The sequence below is a fragment of the Lagenorhynchus albirostris genome, chromosome 6 (genome assembly GCF_949774975.1).
Source record: "Lagenorhynchus albirostris chromosome 6, mLagAlb1.1, whole genome shotgun sequence".
NCBI lineage: Eukaryota > Metazoa > Chordata > Mammalia > Artiodactyla > Delphinidae > Lagenorhynchus > Lagenorhynchus albirostris.
In genome coordinates this window covers 99,255,005-99,266,505 of record NC_083100.1, presented here as the reverse complement: position 1 = coordinate 99,266,505, position 11,501 = coordinate 99,255,005, and positions in this window count along the sequence as shown.

Genomic DNA, 11,501 nt, shown 5'->3' with positions numbered 1-11,501 from the left:
CCAGTGAGAAACTAGCTGTAGCGGTTTCAATGGGCACATGTCACTCTAATTTCACATCAGTAAGAAGAATGAACCAAAGGTACAGCAAGGTGCCCCAGAAGAAGAATAGGGCTTCAAGGAATCCTGTGGTTATGGGGCAAGATCACAAAACTAAGAGCTGAAAAATGGAGCTAAGGGCCACTGCAATTCAAAAACCTGACTTGCCCAAGAAGGGCGTATGTGTTTTTTCCTGAATAGATTCAGGAAAAAACGCATACGCCCTTTTTGGCCAACCAAGCAAGCTTGCAAAGGAAATCTGCACTACAATGAAGTCTCAATTCCCCCTGGTCAAAAGGGCCATCTGAAAAAAGTGTAAAATCCAGAAAGGCAGGACAGGCCATGGAGAACTGGGAGCCTTGTTATGATGATGGGCGGGATGATATTTGCCAACAGCCACTCGGGAGATGTGTATGGTGTTTCCTGAAACATCTAAAAATCAAAGCAACAGAGCCTAGGGAACTTCCACTTATGGTCCTATAGCTTAGAGAAATTAAAATCAAAAAGACACAGCCACCCCAAAAGTTGGGACGGCTCTGTTTACAAGAACCTGGTTTACGGTACAAGTTCAATATCGCAGAAAGTGAAAAATGGATAAAGAAGTTGTGGTACTTACGTACAATGCAGTATCACTCACCAATGAAATCTATGTCATCAGGCCCGTAGCAGCATAATGAGTGGATTCAGGTACGATGATTCTAACTGAAATAAGTCTCACAGAAAAAGAAACATCATAAGATAGCACTAATACACGGAATGTAAACTTGGCTACACAGGAACTGAATTACAAAACAGAACAGGGTCTCAAATTTAGAAACCCAACTTATGCTTTCTTAAGGGGAAAGGTGAGTTGGGGTGCTGCATAAAACCAGAGATTGAAATGAGCACAGATAAAGTTCCTTAAGCCAAATATGGAATAGACAAGAGCTACTCCTTGCTCAACGAAATGGACTCAACACACCATATTAAATGCCTAAGTGTGTACCTGACTAGGAAGTATCTTAAAACCTATGGATTGCTATGTCTCCGAAAGAGAATCAAGCGTGTGTACAGGGGCATAAACGCAGCAGTGATAGGACTGGAGAGGTTCGGTGAGCAAATGAAGACCCTTTGAAGTCATATTGCATGGTACCCATTCCACGGGTCTCAACTCTCCAGGTTTAAGGTATTCTTCCTTCAGCTAAAACATGCATGTGGAACCCAGAGTATGATCAACCGTGTGATCGGGAGACGTGTTCCAATATGTGTCAGTTTTCGTCCCCTGGTACTCGGGTGCAACATTCCAGATGCTTTACTAACACTCTCCCGACTTGGAGAGTCAGTGCCTTTAACCTCCTGTTTGGCCCAGTTTGCAATTTCTGCGGAAGATGAACAGGAATAGGGAGAACCAATGACAGACTAGATGGAGGTGTCTGGATGGGCAAATTTAACTCTCATTTCCCACCAGGAAGAGGAATTAACCAAAGGCTCAGCGTGCCGTGCCGGAACCAGATTAGGGCCTGAAGCAATCCTGCGGTGTTGCGGCCAGCTCACGAGAAAGCGAGTTGAAGAAAGGAGCTCAGGGGCACTGTAATTCACAAACCTGCAGAGTTATAAATGACAGCTATCGTCCAAAAATATACTGAAGTAAGGCTGCCAAGAGGACTTGAAAGCGGGGCAGAATTGCAGGAAACCGATTTCAGGAGGTAGACTGGAATTGCATTTAAAGCATAGGAAAAGAGGCAGAACGTCCACAATGATGCACTTGGCCAAAAAGGGCGTATGCGTTTTTTCCTGAATATATTCAGGAAAAAACGCATACGCCCTTTTTGGCCAACCAAGCAAGCTTGCAAAGGAAATCTGCACTACAATGAAGTCTCACTTCCCCCCGGTCAAAAGGGGATCTGAAAAAAGTGTAAAATCCAGAAAGGCAGGACAGGCCATGGAGAACTGGGAGCCTTGTTATGCTGATGGGCGGGATGTAAATTGCCAACAGCCACTCAGGAGAAGTGTATGGTGTTTCCTGAAACATCTAAAAAACAAAGCAACAGAGCCTAGGGCACTTCCACTTACGGTCCTATAGCTTAGAGAAATTAAAATCGTAAAGACACAGCCACCCCAAAGGTTGGGACGGCTCTGTTTACAAGAACCTGGTTTACGGTACAAGTTCAATATCGCAGAAAGTGAAAAATGGATAAAGAAGTTGTGGTACTTATGTACAATGCAGTATCACTCAGCAAGGAAATCTATGTCATCAGGCCCGTAGCAGCATAATGAGTGGATTCAGGTACGATGATTCTAACTGAAATAAGTCACACAGAAAAAGAAACATCATAAGATATCACTAATACACGGAATGTAAACTTGGCTACACAGGAACTGAATTACAAAACAGAACAGGGTCTCAAATTTAGAAACCCAACTTATGCTTGCTTAAGGGGAAAGGTGAGTTGGGGTGCTGCATAAAACCAGAGATTGAAATGAGCACAGATAAAGTTCCTTAAGCCAAATATGGAATAGACAAGAGCTACTCCTTGCTCAACGAAATGGACTCAACACCACATATTAAATGCCTAAGAGTGTACCTGATTAGGAAGTATCTTAAAACCTATGGATTGCTATGTCTCCGAAAGAGAATCAAGCGTGTGTACAGGGGCATAAACGGAGCAGTGATAGGATTGGAGAGGTTCGGTGAGCAAATGAAGACGCTTTGAAGTCATATTGCATGGTACCCATTCCACGGGTCTCAACTCTCCAGCTTTAAGGGATTCTTCCTTCAGCTAAAACATGCATGTGGAACCCAGAGTATGATCAACCGTGTGATCGGGAGATGTGTTCCAATATGTGTCAGTTTTCGTCCCCTGGTACTCGGGTGCAACATTCCAGACGCTTTACTAACACTCTCCCGACTCGGAGAGTTAGTGCCTTTAACCTCCTGTTTGGCCCAGTTTCCAATTTCTGCGGAAGATGATCAGGAATAGGGAGAACCAATGAGAGACTAGCTGGAGGTGTCTGGACGGGCAAATTTAACTCTCATTTCCCACCAGGAAGAGGAATTAACCAAAGGCTCAGCGTGCCGTGCCGGAACCAGATTAGGGCCAGAAGCAATCCTGCGGTGTTGCGGCCAGCTCACGAGAAAGCGAGTTGAAGAAAGGAGCTCAGGAGCACTGTAATTCACAAACCTGCAGAGTTATAAATGACTGATATCGTCCAAAAATATACTGAAGTAAGGCTGCCAAGAGGACTTGAAAGCGGGGCAGAATTGCAGGAAACCGATTTCAGGAGGTAGACTGGAATTGCATTTAAAGCATAGGAAAAGAGGCAGAACGTCCACAATGATGCACTTGGCCAAAAAGTGCGTATGCGTTTTTTCCTGAATATATTCAGGAAAAAACGCATACGCCCTGTTTGGCCAACCAAGCAAGCTTGCAAAGGAAATCTGCACTACAATGAAGTCTCACTTCCCCCCGGTCAAAAGGGCCATCTGAAAAAAGTGTAAAATCCAGAAAGGCAGGACAGGCCATGGAGAACTGGGAGCCTTGTTATGCTGATGGGCGGGATGTAAATTGCCAACAGCCACTCGGGAGAAGTGTATGGTGTTTCCTGAAACATCTAAAAAGCAAAGCAACAGAGCCTAGGGCACTTCCACTTATGGTCCTATAGCTTAGGGAAATTAAAATCAAAAAGACACAGCCACCCCAAAGGTTGGGACGGCTCTGTTTACAAGAACCTGGTTTACGGTACAAGTTCAATATCGCAGAAAGTGAAAAATGGATAAAGAAGTTGTGGTACTTACGTACAATGCAATATCCCTCAGCAATGAAATCTATGTCATCAGGCCCGTAGCAGCATAATGAGTGGATTCAGGTATGATGATTCTAACTGAAATAAGTCACACAGAAAAAGAAACATCATAAGATATCACTAATACACGGAATGTAAACTTGGCTACACAGGAACTGAATTACAAAACAGAACAGGGTCTCAAATTTAGAAACCCAACTTATGCTTGCTTAAGGGGAAAGGTGAGTTGGGGTGCTGCATAAAACCAGAGATTGAAATGAGCACAGATAAAGTTCCTTAAGCCAAATATGGAATAGACAAGAGCTACTCCTTGCTCAACGAAATGGACTCAACACCCCATATTAAATGCCTAAGAATGTACCTGACTAGGAAGTATCTTAAAACCTATGGATTGTTATGTCTCCGAAAGAGAATCAAGCGTGTGTACAGGGTCATAAACGCAGCAGTGATAGGACTGGAGAGGTTCGGTGAGCAAATGAAGACCCTTTGAAGTCATATTGCATGGTACCCATTCCACGGGTCTCAACTCTCCAGGTTTAAGGTATTCTTCCTTCAGCTAAAACATGCATGTGGAACCCAGAGTATGATCAACCGTGTGATCGGGAGACGTGTTCCAATATGTGTCAGTTTTCGTCCCCTGGTACTCGGGTGCAACATTCCAGACGCTTTACTAACACTCTCCCGACTTGGAGAGTCAGTGCCTTTAACCTCCTGTTTGGCCCAGTTTGCAATTTCTGCGGAAGATGAACAGGAATTGGGAGAACCAATGAGAGACTAGCTGGAGGTGTCTGGACGGGCAAATTTAACTCTCATTTCCCACCAGGAAGAGGAATTAACCAAAGGCTCAGCGTGCCGTGCCGGAACCAGATTAGGGCCTGAAGCCATCCTGCGGTGTTGCGGCCAGCTCACGAGAAAGCGAGTTGAAGAAAGGAGCTCAGGGGCACTGTAATTCACAAACCTGCAGAGTTATAAATGACAGCTATCGTCCAAAAATATACTGAAGTAAGGCTGCCAAGAGGACTTGAAAGCGGGGCAGAATTGCAGGAAACCGATTTCAGGAGGTAGACTGGAATTGCATTTAAAGCATAGGAAAAGAGGCAGAACGTCCACAATGATGCACTTGGCCAAAAAGGGCGTATGCGTTTTTTCCTGAATATATTCAGGAAAAAACGCATACGCCCTTTTTGGCCAACCAAGCAAGCTTGCAAAGGAAATCTGCACTACAATGAAGTCTCACTTCCCCCCGGTCAAAAGGGCCATCTGAAAAAAGTGTAAAATCCAGAAAGGCAGGACAGGCCATGGAGAACTGGGAGCCTTGTTATGTTGATGGGCGGGATGTAAATTGCCAACAGCCACTCGGGAGAAGTGTATGGTGTTTCCTGAAACACCTAAAAAACAAAGCAACAGAGCCTAGGGCACTTCCACTTATGGTCCTATAGCTTAGGGAAATTAAAATCAGAAAGACACAACCACCCCAAAGGTTGGGACGGCTCTGTTTACAAGAACCTGGTTTACGGTACAAGTTCAATATCGCAGAAAGTGAAAAATGGATAAAGAAGTTGTGGTACTTACGTACAATGCAATATCACTCAGCAAGGAAATCTATGTCATCAGGCCCGTAGCAGCATAATGAGTGGATTCAGGTATGATGATTCTAACTGAAATAAGTCACACAGAAAAAGAAACATCATAAGATATCACTAATACACGGAATGTAAACTTGGCTACACAGGAACTGAATTACAAAACAGAACAGGGTCTCAAATTTAGAAACCCAACTTATGCTTGCTTAAGGGGAAAGGTGAGTTGGGGTGCTGCATAAAACCAGAGATTGAAATGAGCACAGATAAAGTTCCTTAAGCCAAATATGGAATAGACAAGAGCTACTCCTTGCTCAAGGAAATGGACTCAACACCCCATATTAAACGCCTAAGAATGTACCTGACTAGGAAGTATCTTAAAACCTATGGACTGCTATGTCTCCGAAAGAGAATCAAGCATGTGTACAGGGGCATAAACGCAGCAGTGATAGGACTGGAGAGGTTTGGTGAGCAAATGAAGACCCTTTGAAGTCATATTGCATGGAACCCATTCCACGGGTCTCAACTCTCCAGGTTTAAGGTATTCTTCCTTCAGCTAAAACATGCATGTGGAACCCAGAGTATGATCAACCGTGTGTTCGGGAGACGTGTTCCAATATGTCTCAGTTTTCGTCCCCTGGTGCTCGGGTGCAACATTCCAGACACTTTACTAACACTCTCCCGACTTGGAGAGTCAGTGCCTTCAACCTCCTGTTTGGCCCAGTTTGCAATTTCTGCGGAAGATGAACAGGAATAGGGAGAACCAATGAGAGACTAGCTGGAGGTGTCTGGACGGGCAAATTTAACTCTCATTTCCCACCAGGAAGAGGAATTAACCAAAGGCTCAGCGTGCCATGCCGGAACCAGATTAGGGCCTGAAGCCATCCTGCGGTGTTGCAGCCAGCTCACGAGAAAGCGAGTTGAAGAAAGGAGCTCAGGGGCACTGTAATTCACAAACCTGCAGAGTTATAAATGACAGCTATCGTCCAAAAATATACTGAAGTAAGGCTGCCAAGAGGACTTGAAAGCGGGGCAGAATTGCAGGAAACCGATTTCAGGAGGTAGACTGGAATTGCATTTAAAGCATAGGAAAAGAGGCAGAACGTCCACAATGATGCACTTGGCCAAAAAGGGCGTATGCGTTTTTTCCTGAATATATTCAGGAAAAAACGCACACGCCCTTTTTGGCCAACCAAGCAAGCTTGCAAAGGAAATCTGCACTACAATGAAGTCTCACTTCCCCCCGGTCAAAAGGGCCATCTGAAAAAAGTGTAAAATCCAGAAAGGCAGGACAGTCCATGGAGAACTGGGAGCCTTGTTATGCTGATGGGCGGGATGTAAATTGCCAACAGCCACTCGGGAGAAGTGTATGGTGTTTCCTGAAACATCTAAAAAACAAAGCAACAGAGCCTAGGGCACTTCCACTTATGGTCCTATAGCTTAGGGAAATTAAAATCAAAAAGACAGAGCCACCCAAAAGGTTGGGACGGCTCTGTTTACAAGAACCTGGTTTACGGTACAAGTTCAATATCGCAGAAAGTGAAAAATGGATAAAGAAGTTGTGGTACTTACGTACAATGCAATATCACTCAGCAAGGAAATCTATGTCATCAGGCCCATAGCAGCATAATGAGTGGATTCAGGTATGATGATTCTAACTGAAATAAGTCACACAGAAAAAGAAACATCATAAGATATCACTAATACACGGAATGTAAACTTGGCTACACAGGAACTGAATTACAAAACAGAACAGGGTCTCAAATTTAGAAAACCAACTTATGCTTGCTTAAGGGGAAAGGTGAGTTGGGGTGCTGCATAAAACCAGAGATTGAAATGAGCACAGATAAAGTTCCTTAAGCCAAATATGGAATAGACAAGAGCTACTCCTTGCTCAACGAAATGGACTCAACACCCCATATTAAACGCCTAAGAATGTACCTGACTAGGAAGTATCTTAAAACCTATGGATTGCTATGTCTCCGAAAGAGAATCAAGCGTGTGTACAGGGGCATAAACGCAGCAGTGATAGGACTGGAGTGGTTCGGTGAGCAAATGAAGACCCTTTGAAGTCATATTGCATGGTACCCATTCCAAGGGTCTCAAATCTCCAGGTTTAAGGGATTCTTCCTTCAGCTAAAACATGCATGTGGAACCCAGAGTATGATCAACCGTGTGATTGGGAGACGTGTTCCAATATGTGTCAGTTTTCGTCCCCTGGTACTCGGGTGCAACATTCCAGACGCTTTACTAACACTCTCCCGACTTGGAGAGTCAGTGCCTTTAACCTCCTGTTTGGCCCAGTTTGCAATTTCTGCGGAAGATGAACAGGAATTGGGAGAACCAATGAGAGACTAGCTGGAGGTGTCTGGACGGGCAAATTTAACTCTCATTTCCCACCAGGAAGAGGAATTAACCAAAGGCTCAGCGTGCCATGCCGGAACCAGATTAGGGCCTGAAGCCATCCTGCGGTGTTGCGGCCAGCTCACGAGAAAGCGAGTTGAAGAAAGGAGCTCAGGGGCACTGTAATTCACAAACCTGCAGAGTTATAAATGACAGCTATCGTCCAAAAATATACTGAAGTAAGGCTGCCAAGAGGACTTGAAAGCGGGGCACAATTGCAGGAAACCGATTTCAGGAGGTAGACTGGAATTGCATTTAAAGCATAGGAAAAGAGGCAGAACGTCCACAATGATGCACTTGGCCAAAAAGGGCGTATGCGTTTTTTCCTGAATATATTCAGGAAAAAACGCATACGCCCTTTTTGGCCAACCAAGCAAGCTTGCAAAGGAAATCTGCACTACAATGAAGTCTCACTTCCCCCTGGTCAAAAGGGCCATCTGAAAAAAGTGTAAAATCCAGAAAGGCAGGACAGGCCATGGAGAACTGGGAGCCTTGTTATGCTGATGGGCGGGATGTCAATTGCCAACAGCCACTCGGGAGAAGTGTATGGTGTTTCTTGAAACATCTAAAAAACAAAGCAACAGAGCCTAGGGCACTTCCACTTATGGTCCTATAGCTTAGGGAAATTAAAATCAAAAAGACAGAGCCACCCAAAAGGTTGGGACGGCTCTGTTTACAAGAACCTGGTTTACGGTCCAAGTTCAATATCGCAGAAAGTGAAAAATGGATAAAGAAGTTGTGGTACTTTCGTACAATGCAATATCACTCAGCAAGGAAATCTATGTCATCAGGCCCGTAGCAGCATAATGAGTGGATTCAGGTATGATGATTCTAACTGAAATAAGTCACACAGAAAAAGAAACATCATAAGATATCACTAATACACGGAATGTAAACTTGGCTACACAGGAACTGAATTACAAAACAGAACAGGGTCTCAAATTTAGAAACCCAACTTATGCTTGCTTAAGGGGAAAGGTGAGTTGGGGTGCTGCATAAAACCAGAGATTGAAATGAGCACAGATAAAGTTCCTTAAGCCAAATATGGAATAGACAAGAGCTACTCCTTGCTCAAGGAAATGGACTCAACACCCCATATTAAACGCCTAAGAATGTACCTGACTAGGAAGTATCTTAAAACCTATGGACTGCTATGTCTCCGAAAGAGAATCAAGCATGTGTACAGGGGCATAAACGCAGCAGTGATAGGACTGGAGAGGTTTGGTGAGCAAATGAAGACCCTTTGAAGTCATATTGCATGGAACCCATTCCACGGGTCTCAACTCTCCAGGTTTAAGGTATTCTTCCTTCAGCTAAAACATGCATGTGGAACCCAGAGTATGATCAACCGTGTGTTCAGGAGACGTGTTCCAATATGTCTCAGTTTTCGTCCCCTGGTGCTCGGGTGCAACATTCCAGACACTTTACTAACACTCTCCCGACTTGGAGAGTCAGTGCCTTCAACCTCCTGTTTGGCCCAGTTTGCAATTTCTGCGGAAGATGAACAGGAATAGGGAGAACCAATGAGAGACTAGCTGGAGGTGTCTGGACGGGCAAATTTAACTCTCATTTCCCACCAGGAAGAGGAATTAACCAAAGGCTCAGCGTGCCATGCCAGAACCAGATTAGGGCCTGAAGCCATCCTGCGGTGTTGAGGCCAGCTCACGAGAAAGCGAGTTGAAGAAAGGAGCTCAGGGGCACTGTAATTCACAAACCTGCAGAGTTATAAATGACAGCTATCGTCCAAAAATATACTGAAGTAAGGCTGCCAAGAGGACTTGAAAGCGGGGCAGAATTGCAGGAAACCGATTTCAGGAGGTAGACTGGAATTGCATTTAAAGCATAGGAAAAGAGGCAGAACGTCCACAATGATGCACTTGGCCAAAAAGGGCGTATGCGTTTTTTCCTGAATATATTCAGGAAAAAACGCACACGCCCTTTTTGGCCAACCAAGCAAGCTTGCAAAGGAAATCTGCACTACAATGAAGTCTCACTTCCCCCCGGTCAAAAGGGCCATCTGAAAAAAGTGTAAAATCCAGAAAGGCAGGACAGTCCATGGAGAACTGGGAGCCTTGTTATGCTGATGGGCGGGATGTCAATTGCCAACAGCCACTCGGGAGAAGTGTATGGTGTTTCCTGAAACATCTAAAAAACAAAGCAACAGAGCCTAGGGCACTTCCACTTATGGTCCTATAGCTTAGGGAAATTAAAATCAAAAAGACAGAGCCACCCAAAAGGTTGGGACGGCTCTGTTTACAAGAACCTGGTTTACGGTACAAGTTCAATATCGCAGAAAGTGAAAAATGGATAAAGAAGTTGTGGTACTTACGTACAATGCAATATCACTCAGCAAGGAAATCTATGTCATCAGGCCCATAGCAGCATAATGAGTGGATTCAGGTATGATGATTCTAACTGAAATAAGTCACACAGAAAAAGAAACATCATAAGATATCACTAATACACGGAATGTAAACTTGGCTACACAGGAACTGAATTACAAAACAGAACAGGGTCTCAAATTTAGAAAACCAACTTATGCTTGCTTAAGGGGAAAGGTGAGTTGGGGTGCTGCATAAAACCAGAGATTGAAATGAGCACAGATAAAGTTCCTTAAGCCAAATATGGAATAGACAAGAGCTACTCCTTGCTCAACGAAATGGACTCAACACCCCATATTAAACGCCTAAGAATGTACCTGACTAGGAAGTATCTTAAAACCTATGGATTGCTATGTCTCCGAAAGAGAATCAAGCGTGTGTACAGGGGCATAAACGCAGCAGTGATAGGACTGGAGTGGTTCGGTGAGCAAATGAAGACCCTTTGAAGTCATATTGCATGGTACCCATTCCAAGGGTCTCAAATCTCCAGGTTTAAGGGATTCTTCCTTCAGCTAAAACATGCATGTGGAACCCAGAGTATGATCAACCATGTGATCGGGAGACGTGTTCCAATATGTGTCAGTTTTCGTCCCCTGGTACTCGGGTGCAACATTCCAGACGCTTTACTAACACTCTCCCGACTTGGAGAGTCAGTGCCTTTAACCTCCTGTTTGGCCCAGTTTGCAATTTCTGCGGAAGATGAACAGGAATTGGGAGAACCAATGAGAGACTAGCTGGAGGTGTCTGGACGGGCAAATTTAACTCTCATTTCCCACCAGGAAGAGGAATTAACCAAAGGCTCAGCGTGCCGTGCCGGAACCAGATTAGGGCCTGAAGCCATCCTGCGGTGTTGCGGCCAGCTCACGAGAAAGCGAGTTGAAGAAAGGAGCTCAGGGGCACTGTAATTCACAAACCTGCAGAGTTATAAATGACAGCTATCGTCCAAAAATATACTGAAGTAAGGCTGCCAAGAGGACTTGAAAGCGGGGCACAATTGCAGAAAACCGATTTCAGGAGGTAGACTGGAATTGCATTTAAAGCATAGGAAAAGAGGCAGAACGTCCACAATGATGCACTTGGCCAAAAAGGGCGTATGCGTTTTTTCCTGAATATATTCAGGAAAAAACGCATACGCCCTTTTTGGCCAACCAAGCAAGCTTGCAAAGGAAATCTGCACTACAATGAAGTCTCACTTCCCCCCGGTCAAAAGGGCCATCTGAAAAAAGTGTAAAATCCAGAAAGGCAGGACAGGCCATGGAGAACTGGGAGCCTTGTTATGCTGATGGGCGGGATGTCAATTGCCAACAGCCACTCGGGA